Source organism: Melospiza melodia, chromosome 4, assembly GCF_035770615.1.
Source record: "Melospiza melodia melodia isolate bMelMel2 chromosome 4, bMelMel2.pri, whole genome shotgun sequence".
NCBI lineage: Eukaryota > Metazoa > Chordata > Aves > Passeriformes > Passerellidae > Melospiza > Melospiza melodia.
In genome coordinates, this window is record NC_086197.1 from 56,904,141 (window position 1) to 56,918,683 (window position 14,543).

The 14,543-nt window shown below is 48.6% G+C and overlaps 1 long non-coding RNA gene across 1 annotated transcript; it reads right to left on the bottom strand.

The window, feature by feature from the left end:
• Positions 1 to 5,129: 5,129 nt before the first annotated feature.
• Positions 5,130 to 13,296, bottom strand: LOC134418059 (uncharacterized). Its single transcript, XR_010027668.1, has 3 exons — positions 13,195 to 13,296; positions 7,476 to 7,523; positions 5,130 to 5,224 (listed from the first exon to the last, which is right to left on the bottom strand). It is a non-coding gene; the product is annotated as an uncharacterized LOC134418059 (long non-coding RNA).
• Between the last annotated feature and the right edge of the window lie 1,247 nt (positions 13,297 to 14,543).

Here is a 14,543-nt window from a genome sequence, read left to right on the forward strand (position 1 = left end):
TCTCCTTTATTTGTTCCAGCCATTGAGAGGCTTTGAGCAATGTATTTGTGTTAATGTAGAAACAAGGGGCCTGCTTACCTGAGGAAAATTATGTGTTCCTGTGGCTGGGGTTTACAGGCAGTGAACAAACACATATAATGCTCAGGCAAATACTGGTGATTGATTTTCAACATGATCTATGACCCAGAAGTGCTAGATATTTTGTCCCATTGAGGTCCGTCTAGCTTGGTGCCATGTCCAGTAGTGGACACCTGAAACGAGATTACAGGAACAGTGCAACTGTGGGCTCAGAGCTCCTCTAAATATTTCCCTGTCTCTAGTATGATGTAGCTAAGGGATTTTTGTTATTGTGCTTGGTGGACCCGGATAGATTTTATCTCATGCATTTGTCAGGTTGCTTTCTAGAAATCAGGTAAAGTTACTATCCATGGCATCCTTTTGTCCTTGGTTATGGAAAGGTAGAAACACTCTTTGTCTGAGGGTTTCCAGCAGGCTGTCTCTCTGCTCCTTAGGCAGCTTTTTGATATGCCTCTGTCACTGCAAGTGAATGTTTGTTTGGACAGCCAGAGTCGCTGTTGACATTGGAGGATTTCCAGCCACCTCTTTGTGCTGGGGCCAGAAGTCAGAGGTGCGTTCTGGATTTTGACCCAAGGCCAGCATGGCCACAGACACTGTTACATGCAGTGGACTCCTGAACTGGTGTTAAAATAAAAACATTTTTCTCCATCCCCTGCAGTATCTCTGAGAAGCTGGAGTGCAGCAGATTATCTAGAGACCTCCTTGCTTCTCTTCTGCACCTGTGCAGTGTCCTTTTCTGTCTCCAGTGAATGCTGAAATGGAGAGATTTTGGTGCTTTTCAGCTGTTCGACAGGGCACCATGGCATTGCCCGTTCCGTGTTGGTTTAATAAGACAGTGCCAGGGAACTCAGAGGTGGATGTTTCTCTGTGCTGAGGCCCCTCAGTGCTGCCAGAGGTGGCCTTGCTGGGTTGTTGGGATGTGGTGGCTTTGTGCATCACACCCTGCATTGCTGCCCATGGCCCTTTTCCCATCGCCTCACTTGTCAGGGCACTGCAACAGCTCCACAGCCGCCTGCGCTGCCTGCTGGGCTGGCCGGGCTCAGCAGGGGAGTGGCCTTGGGAATTATCTCTGCCTCCCAGAGACAGGACTGCCCTGGCTGCTTATTAGCAGCTGGGCAGGTCCCTCCCAGTGCTGTGCAAAGCAGTGGTATGATGGCACAGGACTGGCCACAGGAAGGGCTGCCTTTCAACAGAGCCAAATTTAAAAGCATAATTTTGATGGGAATTATACACGTGCCATGTAGATTTAGCTGTGCTGGATATACAACCTTCCTAAGTTACTCCACTTGTTGGTGAGGAATTTTCCTGCTGGTATTAACCATGCCAAACCCTATATATTTTTATATATATACATACATACATATATACATACATATACATATACATATACATATACATATACATATACATATACATATACATATACATATACATGCATATGGGTATAAATGTATGTATATGTGTATGCAGACCAGCTACTTTGATCTATTGTTTGGCTTCTGTAGTCACTGAATAACTCACTTGAGCGAATGCAGCCCCAGGGCGAACTTTTGCAGGCTGAAGTTTTAAGACTGCTAGAATGAGAGCTTTGTTAGCTTCAGAAAGGAATACTTTACTTTGTAGACACATGCTTTAATATATCTAACACTGCATTAAGAGGATGACAGCCCTTATAAAAGAGCTAGTTGGTTAAGTTGTCCATATACATCTTGCCAAACTTATAATACTCCAGTCACTTTGAGGGGATGGGTGATCTATGGTGAGTGAGGAAGTAACGTCATTATTTCCCCATTTTCATCAATCCCCGTGGCAAAGAGTGTGTGAGCAGCTATTGTGCTTATGGTCACAAATTTTCAGTTTTGCAATGCTGCCCCAAGGCGATGGGTCAGAGCAGGAAGATTGTGGCTCCTAGCTCACATCGTCCCTCCCTATTTAATTACAATAATACTTCTTTTAGAATAGCACTGAGCAGCAGCTCTCTTTCTTCTGTGACAGCATTTCAGCCACTCTGAGCTAAAAAAGAAATGCATCTCTTTTAACAGGACCATAAGTAGCTTTGGATGTATAACGCCTCTATAAAACTGCTTGGCAACATGATTTATTAGAGCGGGATCAGTGGTAAAAGTGACTTCTCTGACAGTAATGGATGAAACACTTCCAGCATAGCTACTCTGTCTCTGCTTGGTGCCTATGCCAACAGCAGGCTGGTTTTGTCAGCTCATTCATAATCTCTGCTTTGCTCTCAGCAGAATCCGTTGCACAAGACAGGTTTCAGCCCTGGCAGATGCTTTTTTCCTAGTCCTCTGTGGGAGCTGCTGCAGAAGATGGGTCAGTGCAAATGCTGCTGGATTCCTGAGACTCTGTCTGCTTAATTCTGCATCCAGACCCTACACGTAGGTGGGAGCTGGGTGCATGCCACCCCCATACCCCTCACTGCTGCCCACCCCCATGAAGAGAAATTGAGTGGCTGGGGTGAAAGGAGCTGCGCTGCTCTTAGACTGAGTGTGAAGTCTGACTGATCAGCAGCCCAGGTCCCAAGGGTGTCTCAAATGTATCTTCTCTGCAGTCCCTGTGAGAACACAGGGTTGAGAAGCCTGAATCTAAGGTGCAGATTTTTAAAAGTACCAGTGGAAGTGAAAGATCCCAGAAAGCACATCCTGCAGTATACCATGTGCTGCAGCAGCCTGATCTGCATTGTGACCTGAACGACCTTGGGTGTGCAATGTGTCCCCGGCAGTGTGACCCAACTCTGGGGCTCCTTCTGGTGGGGCAGCAGAGCCCAGCCTGTGCCCCTGCACCACCCACCCACCCACCCACCCGTGCTTGGACTCGGAAGCTAGGTGGCTTCTAGCAGAGGTTTGGGTTTGGGATGTCTTCTTCAGCACATGAAAGCACAGAAGAATTGCCATGGCAACTATTCTCAAGTATTTTTCCAGTGTTTTCCAATCTTATTCATTTTTTCTTATATCCCTGGTGTTTAATTTAAGGCCTTTCCTAATTGGAGTCCAAAAAACCAATTGAAGTGAATTCTCTGATTAGACAAAAAGTTCAGACACCTTCCCACACAACTTGTGAAGTACAAGATCAACAGAATTGAATGTTGCTGTGAGTAAGAGGAGATCTGAAATTTGAAATGCATTGTACCCAGACAAATGGAATAAATGAAGCCTTTTACTTAAAGCAAAGCATTGAAATAAAAGATAGTGTACAGCATGACAATTTTGGGCACTCCCTTGCTGGTAGATCTTTCTAGGCTGTTTAAACACTGATTATAGACCTTCTTAATCTTCTTTATGACTCAGCTTTGTGAAGGAACATCTTTCAAAATCAACATGTGCTGGCTCATTGAAGTACCTTTAACGAACTGTAGTGTTATTTAGTCTGGGTACTTTGAGGGGAATGGTTACTGAGTGGTGTTTCTTTGGGTAATTACCATGCCTCTCATTTTCCAGCACCTTGCTTCCACTTTGTGTGTATTTTGGCTGGGATGGAGTTAATTTTCTTCACAGGAGCTGGTGTGGGGCTGTGCTTTGGATTTGTGCTGAAAACAGTGTTGATAATACAGGATGTTTTTGCTATTCCTGAGCAATGCTTACACAGAGCCAAGGCCTCTTCTGCCTCTTGCTGCAGGTAGGCCAGGGGTGCACAAGAAGCTGGGAGGGCAGAGAGCTGGGACAGCTAACCCCAGCTGATATTCCATTCAGCTAGGTGGGTTCTGATATTCCCCAGCTGATATTCCATTCCATTCGGGGCCACATAGCATATAAAGTGGGGGAAGAAGGTGGGGAGATGTTCAGAGGGGTGTCATTTTTCTTGCTGAGGAACTGTTCCGTGTGATGGGGCCCTGGTGTCCTGGTGTCCTGAAACTCCAACCTGCCCATGGCAAGTGGTGAACTCCTTCCTTGGTTTGCTTTATTTGCATACGAGGCTTTTGCTTTACCTATTAAACTGTCTCTATCTCAGCCCAGGAGTTTTCTCTCTTTAATTCTTCTGCTTCTGCTGCCCATCCCACCAGGGCAGGCGAATCAGCGAGCAGCTGTGAGATGTTTCACTGCTGGCCGGGGCTGAACCATGACACACCTGCACACCCATTCCTGTGTGTGGGAAACCCAGTGAAGAAGGAGTCCTGCTGAGGTGTGGGGAGGAGATTGTTGGTGCCATGGCTGTGCTGTGTGTGGGGAGGGTGGTGTGAGGGTGGTTGAGTGCAGTGTCTCTGGTGCCCTGTGCCTCCCTCACCAGCCCCTTGCCTAGCTGGATGCTGCTGGCAGACTGCTGAGCCCCTTTCAACAGAGCTTATGCTGTGGGGGCTCAGCACAGTTACCCACAGAAGAGATTCCTCCCAGCTTCTCCAGCCCTGCCTTGAGACAGACTACATCTCCTCCCTACAGCAGGGCCCAGGGAGCAAAATCTCCCTGGAAATTCCCTGCCTGACTCTCCTCCCGCTGCGTTGCCATCTGCTTTGCACAAGACTCGGCTATACGCCTTTGTGGAAAGCAATGCTCTTCCTCTGAGGACATCTTTGGCACTGCTTCCCTGGAGGGGTGAAATCCTGAGGCACAAAGTGCAGCTGGGACTGCTCTGAGCACTCCTCCCTGTCCCAGGGCAGGGAGGGAAACAGAAATGACAATTTTATGAGATGCTGTGTCTTGGGAACCTGGTCTACAACGCCCTCCAGTTGGAAACCTGCCCGGCTGATTGCAAAATGATGAAAGCAGTCCTGCAGGTTCTGATCCAAATGGGGTAACAGGGCCTGGAGCAAATAGAGGTGGGGAAAATGGGTGCAGTTTCAAGCACAGAGAGTGCCCAGGTGTGGTTTTGTTCCTCCCTGGTGTATTTGTTACTCTGCCCGTGTGCTGACCCCTGTGCAGCTCCGTGCCACAGCTCTCCCATCTCACTGGGCGTGGCAGGGGCACTGTGGCACTGCTCACACGTGGGGCGGGCAGTGCCCTCTCCCCACTTTGCCTCTCAGCTGCAGGAGTGGTTTGTACCAGCTTCTGAGGGGCTGCACAGGGCATCTCTCTGAATCCAGGAACGAAGGCCAGGTCTTGAGCCAGGGGAGTCGCTTGGCTGGAGACAGCTCTCCACAGAGCTGGTTTGTTCACAGGCAACAGGAGTTCATCTATTTTTCATCGTGATGATGCTATTTCTGAATAAGAGAGAAAAATGCAGGCTTATTTCTGTAGCATATGATTTCGGTTTTGGCCTTTAAAGATTTGTTTATTTTGAATGGAAGCCCAGAATGCACATAATGTAGCAAAAAACTGCAGATACAGACAGGGACTTTTGTTTCACCTTTCAAGTTATTCCCACTCCTGATGGTAGGGCAGTAACATTTGAAAAGGCTTTGGATGTTTTTCCTTTCCTTGGAAAGAAACAAATGAAAATAATGATCCTGAAGCAATGCTGAAGGCACCTGCTCCCAGATAACTCTGCTGAAAGCAGCAAGGCACAACCAGGCACCCCAGGGAGATGAGGAAAATATCCTGGGAACTGCCTGCCTGACAGAATTTCCCTGTGACTGCAGAGCCTGCTCCTGGGACATGGGGCAAGGGGATGAATAGGAGCTCCCCAGACAGTCCTGATGGGAAGGTAAGCACAATTGTTTTCTGAAATGTTTGATCCCATAATCCACAAATCCCTTTATCATAAATAGCCTTTCAAATTGTTGTGGCAAACTCTTCTGGACTGATTCCAGCTCCTGAATTATGAGGAGCTAAAAATGGTGTCTATTCCCATGGCTATAGACAGAGAGATGCTACTCAGCAACAAATGCACCACCAAGTGCCTTAAAAATAGCCCCTGTGGAATTATTCAGTGTTTGGGACTTGTCATTTCATAAGGGTAAAAATGGATTCATTTTGGCACAAAATATGCATAATATGTATCCACAGCTTTATAAATAGCATTTATAAAATTATGTGTATAATTTTACATTAAATTGATGCTGAGCAAAGAGACAAAACAATCAACAGGAACTTAACACAAGTTTTGTTCTTAGATAATTGTAAGACTTTTTTCTTAGAAATGCAGGTGTCAAAAGAGGCCTTCCTCCCTTAACTCCTCTTTCCTTTTTTTCTTTCAGACAGCCTTGGAAAAAGCTTGAAATTGCTGCTATTGTGGCAAATGTGATAGCTATAAGGCAAAGAGAAGCCTGGCCTAAAGTTGTCACTCCACACCAATTAATTCCATGACTTTAGCAATTCTGATTTTCAAAATGTAGGCCTTTATATCTCTTGGAGTTCCGGGTTTTGCAAGTGGAGTCACAAATATGGTGCAAGTTCATTTGGTGAGGTGGTGCTCTGAGAAATAACTGGGTCAATAGCTGGAACATCACTTGAATTTCCTCTTAGAGGAGCATTTGAGGACCATGCTCTTTGTCTTCCTCTCTTGCTATTCTGCTTCCTTCCATCTCACTTGCCCTTGCAGTGCTCAGGCAGGGCTGATGCATTGGTGCTGGTGGCTGGGGAGGATGAGCTCTCCTTGGAGGCATCTTTCCTTTTCCACTTAAGGGCTCTGCTGAAAGGCAGCAGGTACAAACATGAAGGCTTTGCTGCTGCCCTGCTCCAGGCTTTCCTGTCCACCCTCTGCCCTGTAGAGCCTGGCTGTAGGCTGAATGTCCTCCTTGCCTCTAAAGGTGCTCAATAACAATTTGTAGCAGCCTAAGCCCCAGGAAAGGTAGGGCAGGTAAACCAATATCCTGGGAAAACATTCTGCAAAATTGGAGCAATGATACAGCAGAACAAATTGTGAGGCCTCACAGGCATGGAGAACAGTTTTGTTGGTGAACAGGAGTGGTTTGGCTCACTCACACCTGCACCCCTATACTCAGGTGCAGTGGATGCAGCAGCCAGATGGGGGTTCAGGGTCACTCTGGGCCACATTGCCACTGAGGGCCCTGAGAGGGGACAGGCCACCAGGGAGTGACCCATGGCCTGCAGGAAGGGCAGGAGGGAGAGCTGGGCCTGTCAGCAGGAGGATGTCACCCCATACAACATCGAGCCTTGGAGCTGTGTTTGGGAAGCCTCAGGAGATGATGTAGGAGCAGACTTGGCTGTCCTGTCCTGATCGGGGGGGTGAGATAGTTGCCAAATCCCATTTTTAAACTGAGAGAAGAGAATAAAATAGACTTCCCAGAACAGTGCAATGGCACAAGACAGCAACCTCACCTGAAAGAGATCCTTCAAATTGTAATGCTTTTCCTTAGAAATCAGCATTTAAAAAACCTTTTAAATGAAGTGCATAATTTTTTATTTTAAAAAAAAGTCTTAGAATAGTACACTTTTAATAAAGGTTTTTTTTTAATATGATTTCACAAAAGTCAGTAATGTTTTCTGCTTAAAATTACATCCCTCTTACCATTTTACTGAAATCATTAAATGGTTTCTAGGGCAACTTACCAATAGCATTAAGGTTCACTTTTCTGTTTCTTGAGGGGTCATGGAGGTCTGCATCAGAGAAATCAAGGGATAGACAAAAATGTCAGAACTGTGCTTTGATGTTTTCCCACCTCTTGCTGAAGCAAAAAAAAATGCCTGTTAATGTGATAAAAAGGAGTGAGGCTAGCTGGAGATTTATGCCCTCCTGGAGACATAGTGTGTCAGCTCTCCTCCAAGTTCTCTCATGCTATTTCCATGGCAACTCCATATAATGATAACTCCCACAGATTTTCTCCTTTTATCTGCTATTTTGGTCCCAGATAGTGATGGAGTTGAGGCATACATTTCTTTCACACCATTTGATGCCCATCGACAAGCAAAGTAAATAATGTCCTCATTCTTCAGGTCTTTAGGAAGGCACAGTTAGTTCACAGCCCTTTCAGGAATTCACCTGCAGAGCTGGATGGAGCTGAGACAGGAAAAGCAGCGCTACAGATGCTCAGAGGAAGCTGCAAAGGATGAATGCTCCCTGTCAGCACAACGTGACAGGATTACATTCCACTCCTGCTCTTCTCCTCCCCGTGGCCAGGGCAGCAGATGGGCACTAGGGAGGAGGCCGTGGTGTGACGGGAGGATGGATGGTTTGGGTGCAGGGAGCTGCATCCCAGCCCCTGCCCAGGGAGACAGGAGGTCATTCTGCCTGACTGGGAGATGCTCCCATTGCCCCTGGTGTCTGCTCATGATTGCAGATCTGGTCCAGCTCATGAGACAAGGACTGGGAGTTTCAGTCAGGCGTAGCTGCAGCCAGAAAGGCCCTTGACCAAGTGCCACTAACCCATGACTTCGTCCCTCTTATGAAATCTCTGCAGCAAGATGCTGCTGGCTGATTTTACACAGCAGAAGTGGCAGGCACGCAGCTTGTTCTGGGAAATTGCACTTCCTTCCCTTAACTGGTAGAGCAGGACAGGCCAAATATCAGTGCTGGAGTGGAGGCTCCACAGAGATCCTGGGGTCCAGCTGCCAGTGCAGGCTGAACTGAGCTTCTGTGCTTGGTTTGCAACTGAGTGCCAGGGACAACAGGACTGTCTGAATGTGAAGACCTATACTAAACATCCCCTTACTCTGTGCCCTGAAAGCATCCAGGTATTTTCACCCTCCTCATTTCTTCCTACAGAGGCTTCCGTTTAAGCAGATGAGCAATGCTAGATGAAAGGACATCCTCCTCCAGGAAGGGATCTGAAACCTTACACTTGATAATAGTGTCCCTTCTGAGTAAGGTGCTGCTCAGAAGAGCTGTCCTACCTGTTTGGGCCCCTCTGTCCTGCAAACCAGATGTTGGTGGGAGCATTTCTCCATTTTAGGGAGGGGAAGGAGGGCACAGTATCACAGGGTCATGTAGCTTGGAAAAGATCCCCGAGATCATCAAGTGCAACCTTCGATTGAATGTCACCATACCCACTAAGTCATACCATTAAATTCCATCTCTGCTTGGGTTTTTTTTAACACTTCCAGGCGTGGTGACTCCACCAGTTCCTGCAGTTCGAGTCCTTGGCTGGAAGCAGCCCAGGTGTGACTGTCTTTTCTGAGTGACACAGAGCAGCTCACCTGGGTGTGTGGGTGAGCAACCACCTCAGCATGGTGAAAATTTGACCTTCACCTTCTGCCCTCAATGTGGGAAGTATCATTTCCCCATCATGACAGAAGGATAAACATGTGGATGTGGAAGACCTTCTGAAGGACTCTTAGCAACTCAAAAGATATATCAAAACAAGACAGCAGAATTTCTGAATAGCAGATCTAAGGTCACCAATGCAAACCGGTGACCAGCACCTTGTCCACGTGTGTTGTGATGATCCCATCAAACACAAACAGTTCTCCATTCCCCAGGGTAGGACTGGGGTTGAGACAGTGGGGTAAACACAGTAACAAATCTCTGGAGGCCACAAAGACGTGTTTTTAAAATCCTTATGTTTCCAAGCTCATGTTTTTTTTTATTTCTTAGGATTTTGCTAAGACACATATAGCCATAAAAACGATTCCTTAGGTACTTAGACCTATGGATGTCTCTAAGGTGAGAACTAAAGTCAAAGAAACTTTTGCCATTGATTGTACCTGTAAGAATTTAACTTTTTTCCCCCTAAGATTCTCACTTCAAATGCATCATCATGCTTCTATTAATTTCAGTGTGAGCATTGTATGCACAGTTGGAGGCAGAGCATGCTCCAAAAGCTGACTACATTTGAAGAGTGCACTGTGAAAGAGAAATCAGGCGAGACACTAGCAAGGGTTTCATCTCTGGGATCCTGTAAAGGAGCATGCAGCTTCTTTCACCATTTCCTCATTCATTCCGATGTCCTCCTGGGGCAGGAGCAGGGTCACAGAGAGGGGGACAGTGGCACTGCAATGCTGCACAAACTGAGTCGACACATCTCAGGTCATTTGAAGCAGTGCTACGATTGTCCCACAGTCCTTCCATCAGCCTCTGCTCTGAGGAATTGAGCATGCCTTGGCTCAGCACACACATCCTTGCATCAGTGAATCCACCTGCTTGTGAGCTGACTTGTGCTTAAGGACTGGGCATTTAATCTTGGCCCTGTCGATGTCTCATCTCACACAAATAATTTGCAGATTTTGACCTAAAAGTCTGGATGTGACAAAGGAGAACCACAGCACAGTCTCTGTACATAGTATTGATGGGTGAGGATGAGGAGAAAGGACAAAGTATGATGGTGATGGGTGAGGAGGAGAAAGGACCAAGACCTGATTCTTCTTTGTGTAATAGATTTGTCCACGTTGTTGCCAGATACCACAGCTTTAACACTGGAGATCTCCTGGCTTTCTGACTGGCATAGTCCCACCTAGGCCAGCCCAGAAGCTGGTGGCCTCCATCTGGGAGGCTGCACAGGATGGGGAGCAGAGCTGGTGATCCCTGCTCTGCCTGGACGGTCAGTCTGACACAAGCACGCCCACTTGTTGCCCACCAAACAATTGCCCATGTCCTGCAGCCTTGTGAAGCACCAGGAATCTGCAGTGCAGGGTCTGGGTGCTGACTGATCTTCCCTGACCACAGACACCTCAGCAAAGATGGGCAGCAGCCTCTCCAGGCAACCATTTCCCTCCAGCAGCTGAAGTGCAGTCAGGAAGGGGCTGGTTGTAATCCAGCTACACTGTGCCTGAAATAAAGCGAGTTCAGCGACAAGCTCTTTGTGCTGCTGTATAAAACAAGCAGAACATCACAGTGGAGAAGCTTCCTTTTTTCAGCTGGAAAGTTATAGTTACGTGTGGTTTTTTTGCTTTTATTTTTAATTGGAACATGCTGAGTCAAAGAAATCATTTGATGGTGGCAAAATTGCAAACTTTTACAGAAGTTCAGAGTAAGGCCATGAAATAATATTATTAAAATATTATTATTATCAATAATAATAATAATAGTGATGATGATGATGATGATGATGATGATATTAAGAGTTTTAATACCAAAGCAGAGCTGAGGCGCGGGCCGTCCTGCCTGGGCTCGGTTTTTGCCGGAGCCGGGCGCGTTTCCCTGCTCAGGTCCGGCAGCCCCTCCCTCCCCGCTGCTCCGCGGGGCAAGGGCGCCGCCCGGCGGCCGCTGGCGGAATGGCAGCAGCAGGAGCCGCCCGCGGGGTTCGATCCTTCCTTCCTTCCTTCCTTCCTTCCTTCCTTCCTTCCTTCCTTCCTTCCTTCCTTCCTTCCTTCCTTCCTTCCTTCCTTCCTTCCTTCCTTCCTTCCTTCCTTCCTTCCTTCCTTCCTTCCTTCCTTCCTCCCTCCCTCCCTCCCTCCCTCCCTCTCCTGCCAGAGTGGGACAGGCCCACCCACCGTGGGTCGCAGGCGGGTGCTGGGATCACTCTCGGACCCCGCTCTCCTCGTTCATGTCGCCCTTGGCGCCAGGCTCAGGTGGCTGCGGTAGGGGCTGAGGACGTGACGAACAGCCTGTGAGGGAGGGAGGTTCAGCACTGCTAGAGCAGAGTGCCTGCAGGAACAGCCTGCTTTTTGGATTATAGGGGCGCCCTGGGATGATCAAGTGACACTGAGCAGTCCCTCGGTGCCTAACCTCTGAGATTCACGTGTGTGTGATCACTCTGGCAAAACCAGGAAAGAGATGATTTGCAGGAAAACATTGTTTCTTACAGCATTGAGCAAGGAGCAGTACCAGTGGATATTGAGGTCCTTTTCTGTCCATGATTAGAGATCTCATAAAAAATTTCCAGCATTTCTCTATACTCAAGCATATGATCCTCACTACAGACTGTTCTGAGGGAGAAACAGCAGACACAACGTATGCTGGAGCCACAGCATTCTATTTCAGCTCTTGACTAATTAGTTGGAGAGCAAGATGCCCATTTTGTAAGCCACGGCCTTTGCTTTCTCCTCAAATGCACCTGTAACCAGTTTGATGGGAGAAACCACTCAGCCAGGCACAGCCTTGGCTGTCTCTGGAGACAGGTGCAGGTAAAATCAGCCTGGTCAGACACCAGGGGAGCAGGGCAGCTCCTGCTCCATGCCTTCAGAATGTCTTGTAGAAAGTGGCACTCACATCTAGCAGAGCGCTTCACTCGTCACCATAGCAAAAGCAAAGCAAACACCAGTTTCCCTAGAAACTGCTTGTGGCAGTGCATGTTGACTTTAAGGGAGGGAAAGAATCCTAAATAGGAAAGTACTGGGTGAGTGTGCCGCAGGTAGGGAGAGGGGACAAGATGTGTCCCAGGCCCGAAGGAACCAAGGGCTGGAGTGGGGCAGGGAGCCCAGCAGAGACTCTGGTGGCCACTGTCCCTCACTGCCAGAGCGGAGTCACAGGCTGCTCGGGGCAGAGGCTGCTGAGTCCCTGTGGCTGGGTGCCCAGAGTGCACAGCTCCACTGGGTGCAGCTGCTCACCAGCCCCTGCCTGGGTGCAGGGACACAGACCTGGTGCCACTCAAGGGCTGGGCTGGCTGCCGCTGAGGCACACCTCCACTTTGCATTCAGGGCCCCAGAAAGCAGGCAAATTTGAGCAGCTGCTCTTGGGTTTCCTTCTCCAGGGCTTCCTCCTAGGAGAGGCAGCTGCCACTGCATCCCTCAGCTCAGTGGCCTTGGATGCTATTTCTGCCTCCAGCCAAAAACCACCTGCCTTACAGAGGGAAGCTCAGGACTGTTCAGTCCCTTCTATTTATAACCCACACAAGCTCCTCTGGGGCAAAGGGAGTAGCTGGTGCTGGGGAAAATGACTCTGTCCAGCAATGAACACTAATGGCAATGTACACCAACAACATTCCAGGCTGTCTGAGTAAGGGTTGAGTCAGCAAGGTGAGGAAATTGGTTATTCCCTTTTATTTAGTGCTCAGGAGGTTCTATCTGGAGTACTGTGTCCAGTTTGGGTCTCTCACTGCCACAGAACTTCATCAAGGGGAACAAGTCTGGCAGGGGAGCTGCTGAGACCTTTGGGAGCTGCTTGGACCATGTCAGCAGGGGAAAGACTGAGGGAGCTGCTTGGTCATCAGATGAGAGGCTAAGGGGCATCCAGGAGCTCTTGTCCATTAACTACATGGGTGCTGTGGAGAAGATGGGACCAGACTCTCCTCAAATATGCATGGTGAAAGGTCAAAGGATGACAGAGGAGTTGCAAGAAGGGAAATTCTGATTAGACATAGGTTTAAAAAAAATCCCCAAAGAGAGCAGTCAGACATCAGCATAGGGACCCCAAAAAGCTGTGTGATCTCTGTCTTTGGAGACTTTCAAAGCTTACCTCAAACTGGTCTTGGAGATGAGCTTTGTTCAGGGCAGAAGCTGGACTGGAGCTCTCCAGAAGTCCCATCTGACCAAAACCTTTAAGTGATTCTGTAGTACCTCTAAACCTACTAAAATGTAGGAAAGAGCTGGAAACAAGGAAGAACTCTGTGGATTCTCAGAACCACCAGCTCCCTGCATGTTCTGTCAGCTTACACTTTAAAGGGAGCAGAATATTTTGCTTGGGGCAGAATAGAGCAAGAGGCATCCCATGTATTACTCACACACGACTTTCACAATGGCAGCTTTTCGAGCTCTGGTTTGTCTGTAAGGAGCTGCAAAATCGGTCCCTCCCTGGGGAGTGTGTGTGTGTAAGAGCAGAGTGTAAGTGGAAGTGTAGGGCGGGCCGAAAGCTGTCTCTCGCTCCCGAGTGTTGGTGCCCTCTAGGTGCTGCTCACAGGCTGTAGTGCAGGGATGGCTGAAGGAGGCTGCTCCCAGCTGTCCACTTTGCCTCTGACAGGGACAGGAAAATGGGAGGCACTGCTCCTCTTCAGCTACCTCTGGTTCTGGCCCAGTGTGATGAGGACACTGCAACCTCCAATGTAAGGTTAGTATGGGAGAAGGTGACTGCTGTAACTGGGCACTGGACACACCACCTGTGCTGTCAGCCCTGCTTGTGAGACAGTCAGTCACCTTTGGCAAAGGAGCAACACGCACAATTGGACCAAAAGCTGTCACAAGTTGTGGCGCTGTGATTCTGTTCCTTGTGGAGCAGATCTGATTAAAGTGATCACCTGGCCCTGTGAGCCTGGAGAAAGCAGCCCCAGCTGAGGAGGAGGGACTCATGACCACTGCGCCACAGCCAGGGCTACAGGACTCATAGGAAGAGGGTGAATCCCTCCCAGAGAAATGCCTTGTTTAGGGAGGGTGGCACTGCTGCCAGCTGCCAGAAGGGACAGGGAGCACTTGGGGGGTGACCCCAGCAAGGTTCCTCCCCATTCCAAGTTGTGTCCCTACTGGCACGGGTCTGTGCTCCAAGGGTTTGTTGCACCCTCTGTGTTCACTCCTGGCCAGGCACGTGGAGCGCTGCAGCCCTGGCAAGGCCATGGGATGGTGACCCTGAAGGTCCTGGGACCAAACCGTGTATTTGTCCCTCTTTTCTCTTTTCCCATGACACCCCTGACCTGAAGTTCAGCAGTTTATCCTGCCTCCTGATAATCCTGGCTGCTTTCATAACCCAGGTGTGCTCTGTGCCAACCCTTTCCTGGTGTGTACATTTCTGGCTCTCTGGTCTCCTTCAACAGGGAGAGGAGGGACAGGAAAGCAGAGGGCCCTGAAGGCAGAGCACCTGCAAGCACCACCACCAAG